At 39.3% G+C, this 13,472-nt stretch overlaps 1 protein-coding gene across 1 annotated transcript in view; it reads right to left on the reverse strand.

The window, feature by feature from the left end:
- SEMA6C (semaphorin 6C) overlaps window positions 1-13,472 on the reverse strand; it is a 38,645-nt gene that overhangs the window by 23,423 nt on the left and 1,750 nt on the right. The gene's annotated exons all lie outside the window — the stretch shown is intronic.

A 13,472-nucleotide genomic window follows, 5' to 3' on the forward strand; every position in this document is an offset into this window, starting at 1 on the left:
TTGGATCAGTTTACAACTCCACCAACAAGTGTCCCAGTTTTCCCACATCCCCTCCAACATTCATCATCATCTTTTCCTGTCATCTTAGCCAATCTGAGAGGTGAGTAGAGGTACCCTTAGAGTTGTTTCAATTTGCATTTTTGTGATCATATCATCTTATTTTTTTTTTAAAGTAATTTCTAAATATGCAGGCTGATTTCAAAAAAAGTCTGAAAAGACTCATAGGAACTGATGCTGAGGTGAGTAGAACCAAGAGAACACTGTACATTGTAACAGCAAGATTATGTGATGATTAACTATATTAGACTTGGCCTTTTCAACAATACAATGATCTAAGACAATTCTAATAGACTTGGGATGGAAAATGCCACCCATATACAGAACTATGGAGGAATGTGGACCAAACCATACTATTTTCACCTTTTTTTTTGGGGGGGTTGCTTTTTATTTCTTGTGATTTTCCCCTTTTGTTTTGATTTTTCTTTCACAACAGGACTAATATGGGAAAATGTTTAAAATATTACACAGGTATAACCTTTATCAGATTGTTTGCTGGAGGTGGGGAAGTAAAGGGACAAAGAAATTTGGAACTCAAATTTTACAAAAAATGAATATTGAAAACTATATAGGTAATTGAAAAAATAAACTACTACTGAAAAAAAATATCATTTCTACATCCTCATGACACATTAGGGACTGTGATATAACAGTCTAAATGTGGCCATTCCACTATCATTAATAGTTTGCTATGGAAATGTTGACAGACATTTTCCATTTCCTATCTATTGTCCCTCTTTCAGTTTTATCCTTACATGCTCTTAGGATGATCTGGCTTAATTGGATCTCTCACAAAACTTTCTGGAAACTTCTTTTTGTTTTGTTTTGTTTTGATTTCTCCATTTTAGGAGGCAATATAATCCTCTACCATCTGTTTCTGTAAGATTTAACAAATGAGTTTATATGCTAAACCAGTGTTGTTCTTGGCTGCCATATCTGTTTGGCAAAAAGAATAAGTGGAGCCAAGTTCAGGTAGTTTTTAAGTCCTTTAGACCTTTACATTGTAGCAATTTATTTTCATGCATTAGACTTTCATAGAAGACAGTAATAATCAATGTTTTTTTTTATTAATTTTATAATTATAACTTTTTTTTTTACAGTACATATGCATAGGTAATTTTTTTTTTTTTTTTTTTACAATATTATCTCTTGTATTCCCTTCTGTTCGGAATTTTTCCCCTCCTTCCCTCTACCCCCTTCCCTAGATGGCAGGCATTCCCATACATATTAAATATCTTATAGTATATCCTAGGTACAATATATATGTGCAGAACCGAATTTTGTTGTTGTTGTTGCAAAGGAAGAATTGTATTCGGAAGGTAAAAATAATCTGGGAAGAAAAACAAAAAAAATGTTCACAGTTTATACTCACGGTAATAATCAATGTTGATGTCTGCTCCTTTATCCATTTCCCATTTGGTTTAATTTCAGTTTCTACTTCCTTGTAGAACTTGCCATATCCAGGAGCTTCCAAATTGATCCTTTAAGAATTAATGCTGTCATTGTTGGTGGAGTTGTGAAAGAATCCAGCCATTCTGGAGAGCAATTTGGAACCATGCCCAAAAAGTTATCAAACTGTGCATACCCTTTGATCCAGCAGTGCTACTACTGGGCTTATATCCCAAAGAAGTACTAAAGAAGGGAAAGGGACCTGTATGTGCCAAAGTGTTTGTGGCAGCCCTTTTTGTAGTAGCTAGAAACTGGAAAGTGAATGGATGCCCATCAGTTGGAGAATGGTTGGGTAAATTATGCTATATGAAGGTTATGGAATATTATTGCTCTGTAAGAAATGACCAGCAGGATGAAAACAGAGAGGCTTGGAGAGACTTACATCAACTGATGCTGAGTGAAATGAGCAGAACCAGGAGATCACTATACACTTCAACAACGATACTATATGAAGATATATTCGGATTGAAGTGGATATCTTCAACATAAAGAAGATCTAATTCAGTTCCAATTGATCAATGATGGACAGAAACAGATACATTCAGAGAAGGAACACTGGGAATTGAGTGTAAAATGTCTGCACTATTGTCTTTCTACCCAGGTTACTTATACCTTTGGAATCCAATTTTTACCGTGCAACAAGAAATTTGGTTTTACACACATATATTGTATCTAGGTTATACTGTAACACATTTAATATGTATGAAATTGCCTGTCATTTAGGGGAGGGAGTAGAGGAAGGGAGGGGAAAATTTGGAAAAATGAATACAAGGGATAATGTTGTAAAAAAAAAAAATACCCATGCATATGTACTGTCAAAAAAATTTATAATTATAAAATTGATTAAAAAAAAAAATAATTAATGCTGTCAGTAATGAACTGAACCAGCTACACCCAGCAAAAGAACTCTACGAGATGATTATGAACCACTAAATAGAATTTCCAGTCCCTCTAATTTTGTCCGCCTGCATTTTGGATTTCCTTCACAGGTTAATTGTACATTATTTCAAAGTCCGATTCTTTTTGTACAGCAAAACAACTGCTTAGTCATGTATACATATATTGTATTTAATTTATACTCTAGCATATTTGACATGTATTGGTCAACCTGCCATCTGGGGTTGGGGGAGGAAGATAAAAAAATTGGAACAAGGGGTTTGGCAATTGTCAATGTTGTAAAATTACCCATGCATATATCTGGTAAATAAAAATTATTAATTTAATAATTAAAAAAAAAGAATTAATGCTGTCTACGCATGAGGCTTCTATTTAGTCTGCAAGTTTCTGTCTTTTGTTTCTCAATCCTTTGCCATAAATTTCACCATATTTTTCACCATCTTTCCAGTGCCCATTTCTGTATTGAAGTCATTGTGTATTAGAAGTATATGTTGGGGAAAGCTAGGTGGCGCAGTGCATAGAGCACTGGCCCTATGGCTCAGGAGGATGTGAGTTCAAATCCAATCTCAGATACTTAACACTTACTAGCTGTGTGACTTAGGCAAGTTAATTAACCCCAATTGCCTAGAGGGAGAAGAGTATAAATTGATTTAATTTAGGGGGTTTATCAAGTTCTTTGGCAGCTGGGAGGGCCAGGCCTGGAGTCAGGAAGATTCATCTTCCTGAATTCAGACACTAGTTTGTGATCCTGGGCAAGTCACTTAACCCTGTTTGCTTCAGTTATCTCTTTTCTACAGATGGCAAATTACCAAGAAAACCTCAAATGGAGTCATGAAGAGTCTGACACTTCTGAAATGACTAAACAGCACTAAGTCCTACACAAATTCAAAGAATTAAGGTATGTTGATGGTCATCTACTCTAGCCAAGACCCAAAAAGTCAACTTGTCAACATAGACAAGTGGTCATCCATTTTCTTCTTGAACACCTTCACTGAGAAGGGACTCAAACCATGGGGAGCACAAACCATGGGGAATTGGAAGTCGAAGAATCCAAGTATTGCAGCCTGTTCAGCAGAAAAGCTCTAGAGATCTAGGGATTCGTAGCTCAAGCCTAGCATAAGCCAAAACTCATGCCAACTTGGACACGAACTTGACAGAATATATGTTATATAGGAAAGTTAAACTCTGAGCCTGATCTACTCCTCAGCCTGGGGACACAGGAGATAAAGAAGGGATTATGTCCCATGGAGTTGGAGGAAATATTTGTACATTTCATATGCCATTGTAAAAGATAATCTGTTAAATGAAGCTGCAGTATTAGTCACTAGGCCCTTCAAAAAAAGAAGAGGGGGGGAGGAAACAGCTAGTAAATAGCCAATAATAGAGGAAAAAGAATTCTCCACTACTTCAGGGTAACAGAGAAGCCCATGGAAAGCAAAATACAAAATAGTATTGCCCCTAAGAGACGAGGGCCAGAGTCAACTGTGTTTTACTGGCAATGTCAACACAAAAAGAGGTCCAAGGGCCTTTTTGTATTTTTGTGGTTTGTTTCATGGGCTGCCATGACCAAAACATTCATCACCTTAATTTTAGCTTACAGGTGCTGAGGTGGTTCATACCTAACTATGCTGGTCCTCAGAAAATAAGCAATCTACTCACAGTGAAAAAGGAACCTCATGAACAAAAATATTTACAGCGGCTCTTTTTGAAGTGGCAAGTAACAGAAACCAAAGAAAGGCACATCAGTTGGGGGCTGTGAGCCATAGGTAAAACCATTTAAGGAAAATGCCCCAATTAAGCATTTCTTCATTTCTCTTTGGGATCCACTTCTAACTTATCTAGTCCTATCTACCATGCTTCATGTGTGTTGCTATATCCCTGCTTGTGGTTGTTGGGATTAATGTGGTGGGGTTTATTGAATTACTGTATCACTGTATTTTTGAGCTGTTGGTGGAAGGGAATATGGTGAAGCTGGATGCATAGATAATTCATATATAGAAGAATAGGTTCAGTAGGGCTGAAAGGGCTATTCTTTCTAGATTTGTTTTTAGTGTGTCATCTTCCTTTATTCTCCTTCACATAAAGTACTTGAAAGTAAGTAGTATTTTTCTTTTTGCTTGTATTTGTATTCCCAGAAATTAGCACCCTGCTCAATAAGCAATAAATGCTTAATAATTGCTTTTCAACTTGGCTTAATTGGCTTTAGGGAAATGGCTGAACAATTTATGGTATGTGAACGTAGTAGAATACTATGCTGCCATAAGAAATGATGAAAGGGATAGTTAGAGAGACCTAGAAGAGTTGGATGAGCTGATACATAGTGAAATGAGAAGAACCAGAATGATTTCTACAACAACTTTGTAAAGAAAAACAACGCTGAAAACTTAAGAACTTTGATTAATTTAAAGAGCAGCCATGATTCCAGAGGCCTGATGATGAACCATGGCCTTTACTTCATAACAGAGAGGTGATAGAATCAAGATGTAGAAGGAGACACATATTTTGGACATGGCTGAGAATTTATTTTGCTTGAGTATGTGTTAAGGGAGAGGTCAATTCTCCAAGAGCCTCCACAGTTGTGGATCATAACATCTGAAGGAGTTGCAAGGAAGCTTTTGCTGACACAGGTGTTGCGGACTGGGAATGAGATAAACTGGAAGCAGAGAGGAGCAAAGAGGTCAGAGAACACAATGGCCTCTCAGTCAGAGAGATCACAGAACAGCAACTGCCTCTCAGTCTCCTTGTATCATCCTCTCACAAGAGGAGATCCATTCTGCAGGTCTGGGTTGGATCTCCGGCAGTCACTGTGGCTCCTGTATATTCCAATAACTATGCACATTTATTATAAGAGTTTTCTTTTTCTTTTTCTCTCCCAAGAAGTATAAGGATATTGAAATCAGAGTTAAAAAAAAGTAAAGGAAAATCTGTTTCCAGGACAATATTTGAAGTCTTTTCGTCACAGTAGAACCTATTTATCTTTTGCTGCCACAGCCTTCAAAGGTAGAACTAATACATATATAAGCAAAGGGTTAAAAAACTACCAGAATTTTTAGGATTGGAGGGGCCTATCTAATTCAAGTGTACCTAAAAGAATTCCCAACTATGGCATTCATGCAAATAGTCATCTAACCTTTGCTTCAAGACATTCAATGAGAGGAAACCCACAATTCTCAAGGTGGCCCATCCTACTTTTAGACAGCTTGAACTGTTAGGAAGTTTTTCCTGATATCGAGTCTAAATTTACTTCCTTGCAACTTCTACTTATTGCTCCTGCATCTGGGATCAGGACCATGGTTCTTTTGCTCTGAATCAAACAGAACAAATATTTCTTTCTCTCACGAGAACCCTTTAAATATCTGAATTTTGTTGCCCTCAGTTGCCCCCCCATATAAATGGTCTTCTCTAGGCTGAACTTTCCCAGTTCACCTAACTAGTCTTCAAATGACATAAACCCCAAGTCTTTCACTGTCATGGCTTCCTTGCTCTGGGTCTTCTCCAAGATGCTAGTGGCTTTTTAGCAGGTACATCATATTGCTAACTCATGTTAAGCTTGTCAACCACTAAACTGCCTAGATCTTTTCGCCTTCCCTCATCCCCTGAAAAAATGCTTTCCAACCTTGCCTCCCCTATTTTGTACATGAAAAGTGAATTTTTTGAAACCATGTTTAAGACCTTATATCTATCCCTACTGAATTCCTTTTTTTGAGATTCAATCCAATACTCTAGCCTATTTTTTTTTCCTCCCCAGATCTAGGTTCTGTCATCCAATATGTCAGATGACCCTTAGCTCTGTTAACTGCCTATATGAAGAACAAAACCACATAGCTCTTAAAGTCACCAATACAAAAGTTAAATAGCACAGGCCAAGTATAGATCCCAGAGGAACTCTACAGTAGACCTGCTGCCAGGCTGACATTGAACTATTAATGATTATTCTTTATGATTAGTTATTTCAACCATTTCCAAATGTATCTCTTGGTATTATGGTCTAGGTGATACTTCTCCATGTATTCCACAAAAATAGTGAGAGATACTGTTATCAAATGCTTTTCTAAAATCTAGGTCAACTCTCTGTAGCAATCTCCTGAGCAATCAGCTTAGTAACCAAATTGAGTCTGGCAAGATCTGCTCTTGATGAAGCTAGGCTGGTTTTTGTAATCATCATAACAATTCCATAAGCACAATACAGGGAACTTGAGGGTTCCTAACACTATGAAAAGCTCTGGGGAACTTAGTAAACTAAATTTCACAGTATTGTAGGGTAACCAAAAACCTAGTCCAGTCTTAAGGGAAGCTCACTGTTCTCTTCACAACATCTATTCTTTCTGCTTTACTTCCTTACTTCTCAATTCTTTAAAACCAGGCCTTCTACAACTCAACTAAAAATGCTCTTCAAGTTACTAATCGCCTTTTAAGTTCTAAATCATATTGCTCTCATCCTTCATGACCTCTGAAACTTCTGACACATTTTCTTGGCTGCTCTTGCTTAATATTCTTTCCTTCCTTGGTTTCCATGACACTGATCTCCCCTAACTCTTTTCCTACTGCTCCTTTTTTTCTCTTTATTGGTTCATGATCTATCTACCTCCCATTCCTTAACCATGGGTGTGAAGGCTCTATCTTGGGCACTCTTCTTAATCTATACTTTATTTCTTGGTGATCTCAGGATGATTCAGTGTATAATCTCTAGGCAGTTGACTGTCAAATGAGTCAGCTCTAAAAGATCTCCTAAACTTTAGTTCCATATTGCCAGCTGCTTGTCGTACATCTCAACCTGAGTGTCCAATCAATATTTAAAATTTCATATTCCCCAAACTCATCTTCTTCCCTAAATCTAGCTTTCTTCTCAACTTCCCTATTTTTCTTGAGAGCAACACCATTTTTCTGGTCATACAGATTGGCAATCTTGGAGTTATTTCCTGATTCTCCCTTTTTCTTTACTCCTAATAGTCAAACAGTTAAAGTTTTACAGATTCTACCTCCATAATTTCTCATATCTATCCTCTTCCTTACACTCTCATAGCTACTGGTTTCTAGCTCAGTCCATTATTACTTCTCACTGGGACTATTAGAATAATCTCCTAAATCACAATGCTTCCAATATTTCCCCCCTCCAATCAGTTGTTGATAGAGAATAATCTTCCTTACACACAGGTGTTGCTATATTGCTCAAGTCTCCAATATATTTTGATTGCCTCTAGGATAAAATTAAAAACTCTACTCTACAGCTTGGTTCTTATGGCTCTCTACAATCTGCCCCCTACCTACCATTCCTGCCTTATAATATTTCCTTTCTATTTCCTAGAGATTTTTGTGGCTCCTGAGAATATAAGAGAATCAAATGAAAGGAATGATCACAAATGATGAGGCCCACATGCAGAGAATGTGTGTAGGAACAACTTAAAGAGTTCCAGGGCTCTTAATGACGATGTCTTCTCATGATTTCCCCAGAGAGACTTCTTACTGGGCAAAATTTTTTGGCAAAGAACATGGTACTTTTGGGCTCACTGAGTTTGATCTCTGTGAGAAATAGCACTCTAGCAGCTGACTGCAGTCTACCCTTACTCCAACTTCTGGTTCAAATGAAATGCTTGATGAAGGTACCTACATGCTTTTTCAAAAAGAACCAGAACCCTTTTTTCCTAGGATGAGCAATAATCTCTCCAATCAATTCTCTCTGCATGATCTTGGCTCTAAGGCTTTCCCACTTTCCATCAACTCCAAGTTCCACTCTCTTCAGCTCTTTCTGTACAAAAGGCTGTGGCATTTGAAACAAATTCCTTGAATTATCAGGTCAGGACACAAGGGAGAGAGGGAGACAGAGAGAGGAAAGAAAAAACACAGAGAGAGAGAGGAGAGATAGAGACAAGAGAAAAAAAAACAGAGAAAGGGGGAGAAACAGAGAGGGGGGAAAGCGAGAGAGGGAAGGAGGGAGAAAAAGAGAGAGGGAAGGAGGGAGAAAAAGAGAGAGGGAAGGAGGGAGAAAAAGAGAGAGGGAAGGAGGGAGAAAAAGAGAGAGGGAAGGAGGGAGAAAAAGAGAGAGGGAAGGAGGGAGAAAAAGAGAGAGGGAAGGAGGGAGAAAAAGAGAGAGGGAAGGAGGGAGAAAAAGAGAGAGGGAAGGAGGGAGAAAAAGAGAGAGGGAAGGAGGGAGAAAAAGAGAGAGGGAAGGAGGGAGAAAAAGAGAGAGGGAAGGAGGGAGAAAAAGAGAGAGGGAAGGAGGGAGAAAAAAGAGAGAGGGAAGGAGGGAGAAAAAAGAGAGAAAGAAAGGGAGAGGGAGGGAGGAGACATAGAAAGACAATAAACAGACAGAAAGAGAAGGAAGGAGAAGGAAGAGAGGAGAAATAGAGACAGACACAGAGAAACAGAAAGAGGGAGAGAGGGAGGAGAGATACAGACAGACAGAGAAATAGAGGGAGGAAAGAAGAGAGGGAGGGAAGGAGGCAGTGAGAGAAGGGGGGGGAGGAGAGTGTACCTGTGTTACCTCCTCAGAATTCCACAGTGACAGTCAAGACTTTATCCACTGAACCACACTCTTGCTTCTAAGACATGAGACTTGTTTAGCTTGCCCTACAGAAAACCTCTTGAGAGTTAGAGTTGAAAATTTTAGAAAGGCAGGTGTGCCCTCCATCTGAGGAAAGGCTTTCTAACAACCAAAGCATCATAAGGAATGGCTGAGGAGGCAATGATTTCACTCTCATTGGACCTTTTCAATGATGGGTACAGATGAGTATTATCAATGATGTAGAAAAGGAAGATCAACAGGAGAGTGGGTTTCCTGGAAAGATGGGACTGGGATTGGGCTATATACAGAATGAAAAGAGCATTTCACATAGTGAAACTTATGAGGAGTGAATGCATGGTTGGACACTGGGGAAGGGGGCAGATAATTCTGAAGCTGAAAAGGACTTCAGAGATCATTTAGATCAGGGCTTCTTAAACTTTTTCCACTCTTGGCCCCTTTTCACCTGAGAAACTTTTATGTGACCGAGTATAAAGGGTTGTAAAATAGGTATACAAATCAAACATTTACTGATAATAAATCATAATTTCACAACCCCCACATTCAGCTTTGAGAATGAGGGGTCTTGACTACAGTTTAAGAAGCTGAAATCTAGATCACAATTTCCCAACCTAATTTATCTCTGGAACCTTACTGAATTCTGTTGTGAGGATATTTTATATATATATATATATATATATATATATATATATATATATATGTATATATGTATATATGTATATATGTATATATATATATATATATATATGTATTTTTTTTTTCCTGGTCTGGAGTCATCTCAGAGTATAAAACACCTACAGAATAAAAAGTTGAGGAAATCTGGGAGCAAAATAGATTGGGAACAAGGAATATGGTTTGTGTGCTAAACCAAAAGTACATGTAAAAGTAGTACAACATTTAGGTGTTATGGCAAGATGGAGATGAGAGGGTGAGACAGTGGGAAGAGAAAAAAGATGGTATCACGAATGCTGTGAGGATAGCTATCCAACTCAGGGGATGGAATAGGAAGAGCTGACATAGTTGCAGCAAGGTGGAACAAGGTTTAAGGTGAATGGAGAATGATCTGTGGAGTGCGGGGGATAAAAGTTGTGGTCAGCATGCAAGAGTACCCCTGACAGCTTTCAAAAGCATCAATATTTTTTTCATCAAATCCCTATGCTTATTACAAGGAAAAGTTTTGAGAAATGCTGATGTAGCCTAGGTCCTTTATTTTAAGGAGAAAACTAAGCCCAGAAGCTAACTGGTTTCCCAAAAGTCATACAGTGAATTGGTTTATAATGGATAGAATGCTGGCTTTAGATTGCACCAGATTAGAGTGCAAATCCTGCCTCTAACATTTGCTGTATAGAAAAAACTCTACACTGAAGTGTAGTTTCCTCATTTGCAAAAAAGGAATAATTACAGGATTGTTACAAGAATCAAAACCATCTCTCTAAAGTACTTTGCAAATCTTAAAACACTCATAAAAGTTTAGCTATTGTGATTCAATGGGAAAATGCTAGCTTTGGATTCAAAGGCCACCATTTCCTACTTTTGAGACCGTGGGCAGGTCCTGGTCTCTCTGATCTCATTTCCTCAGCTATAAAATGAGGGGATTGGGCGAGAAGACCTCTAAGCTGGAAACACATCTTCTAGTTCTAAATATATGATCTCATAATTCCATTACTAGGTGCACAGTCAAAGCTACACAGAAGAAATGGTGGTCATGTGTTAGTTAGGGAATACTGGGAGACTGAACTTACTTTATTATAGAACTTTAATTCTTCACAACCATGAAACAGATGATACAAGTATCACCATGTTCATTTCACAGATACATAAACAGAGGTTTTAACTAAGTAGCAACTACATACCTAGAAAATGTTGAACTCCAACCCAAGCCCCGCTTCCAATGCTGTATTCACTAAACTATAGTGGTTCTTACATATAAGAGTTACAATGAAGTTACTAACACCATGTTCCATGTACATGGTACTTTGTAGTTTGTTGTTTAGTTGTTTTAGGTATCTGGTTTTCACGACACGACTCCACTGGGGTTTCCTTGGCAAAGCTACTACAGTGCTTTTGTCATTTCCTTCTCTAGCTCATTGACAGATGAGGCTGAACCAAAGAGATGAGTGACTTGCCCAGGGTCACAGCTTTACATTCAGGAAGATGTCTTGACTCCAGGCCCAACACTCCATCCATTGCATCATCTAGCTGCCCTTTTGTAGTCTACAAAGCCATTTGACATAGGAAAAGAGTGAGAGCTAGTTTTCTGCTCCTTCTTCCCTATCCCTCTAGTCCAGAATGTAATCAGTAAAAATAATGAGTGGATACAGAGAACAAGATTTTATATGTTTCTTACTAGTGATGCATATAAGCCCTCTCATTCTTTTACAAAGTATGAAAAAACTGAGTTGAAAGAGGAATTTAGCCATTAGTTGGGAAATAGTGTAAATAGCCCCAGTGGCCCTTAAAAAATAAGGTTGACAATTTTTTAGTCACTACAAGAAGGAACCAGCAGTTGAAGATCTCGGCCCCTGAGAGAAAGAAGAGATTTTTCTTTCTTCCTCTTTACCCCATTTGTCATAGTGCTTTGAAGTGGATCTACGGGCCAGTGACAGACACTTCATCAAGCAGAAAGCAGCAGTCATCAGTCAGAGAGCTCAAGGCACAGTTGAGATGTGTCTAATAGGGATTAGACATCCATTGTCTATGGAGACATAGAGGCAGCATTCCAGGCTGGAAACAGCTTCAAGAAGTGTGACCTCTGGCAGCAAAGAGAGCCTATTATTGACCTGGGAACTAGTCCTGTTGACTACTGAACTGCAGAAAGAAAGATGGACCGGGAGGCAGCTGCCCAGAGACGACGCCTCCACATGGCAGCAACAGAACAAGGAAGGCCTTGAGGTGCCTGAGCAATGAGTTGCCTTGGCCACAAGCGCTACCTATGTGTGTGCACGCCTATCACTGTATCCTAAGCTTGCCCCCACTCTCCTGGGACTGACTATTAGGGAAAGAGTACACTTAGGTTTGTGGAGCTCATTTTTCCCATCCCACTCTAAGCCAGTTGTTTCTACTGGCTAACTGTTAAGGGCAAGTTCACTATGGGGCACTTGTGAACTAGTCATGGCAGGAATGCAGACCCAGAGGGTACCCCATGACCTGACAGTAATGACCAGCCACTGGGGATCCACCCCACAATTCAAGGATAAATTAGAAGATGAAGGGGCACTATGCACAGATTATTCACACGGGTTCTTTGGTTTGCACCTCACCAGCATCCTAGGAGATAGGCAGGGCCTTCTTAGAGTAACATAAAAAAGAAAAGCTATCATATGAACAGTTAGAAGACTATAGCAGTGGTCCAGGTGTGAGATAGTAAGGTGTAAAGGGCTGAAACTCTGAGCAGATGCACTTGGACAACCTAGCACTTGAGGCTAGTTACCAATTGGACAATTCTCTATTAACATATGCTTGGAGGATGAGCCTACTCAAATCTGTGCCGGCTGGATCTGTGGGTTTGGATAGGCAGGATCATTCTTTGGTGGTGGAGGAAAGAAAGGAGGTGTGGAGATTCCTAGATCTAATCTCCTGACTGTGACCCCCAAAGACCAAGAATAAAGACTTTTGCTTATCCTGACTCTGGCTGATTCTAAGATATCCAGGATACTAAGGCAGTCACAATAGTAAGGAGTCACATCAAGTAGAAGGGGAAAGGGATGTTTTGAAAGAAAAATGGATGTGCTGAAAGTTTGATCTGTAAGGGAAAAATCAGAATCAGAAAATAGGGAGGCAAAGTCTTTCTTAAACTCCTATAATAGGGCAGCTAGGTAGGTGCAGTGGACAGAGCACCAGCCCTAAAGTCAGGAGGACCTGAGTTCAAATTTGACCTCAGATACTTGATACTTCTTGTCTGTGTGACTCTGGGCAAGCCACTAAATCCCAGTTGCCTCAGAAAAACAAAGAAACCTCCTATAACACCTATATTCTGAAACACACTACCAAAAATCCTTGGTTATCTAAAACCATAAAAAAAAATCTGTGTTTCTATGGCCCGTTTTTTCAAATTACAAAATTTATTCTTTTAAACCTTAGAACTTGTGAAAGATACAGGGAATGTTTAGAAAAGGGAATGGGAAAGAACAGGAACATACATAATTGTCTCCAGGTATTTGGATTAAATACAAACCGTGGAAGACCCTGAGGGCCCAGCTTGTAGGCCCTCTACACTGCAGCTCCAGGCGTTTCCCACCTTATTCCTCTTCCTAGACTCTTAAGTCAAGACAAACTAGACTGCCAGCTGTTTCCCAAACCCGACACAGCTGCCTCCACCCACCCCCCTAGCTGTGGGCACACTCCTCCTCCTGCTTTTTAGACATCTCCTCCCTTCTCAGACTCAGCCCAGGGAGGCTGTCACCCAGTGCTCTGAGGGCACTTTGCCTGTTCTCTCCTAAATCTATGTGGTACTTACCTGGCTACATCCCTCCATCCCCAGCAGAATGTTATCTGGAGGCAGGGAGAGAGACTTTGTAGTCCCAGCACTTTAGGCTAAGTGGGCGTGGAA

The sequence above is a fragment of the Sminthopsis crassicaudata genome, chromosome 4 (assembly GCF_048593235.1).
Source record: "Sminthopsis crassicaudata isolate SCR6 chromosome 4, ASM4859323v1, whole genome shotgun sequence".
Taxonomy (NCBI): Eukaryota; Metazoa; Chordata; class Mammalia; order Dasyuromorphia; family Dasyuridae; genus Sminthopsis; species Sminthopsis crassicaudata.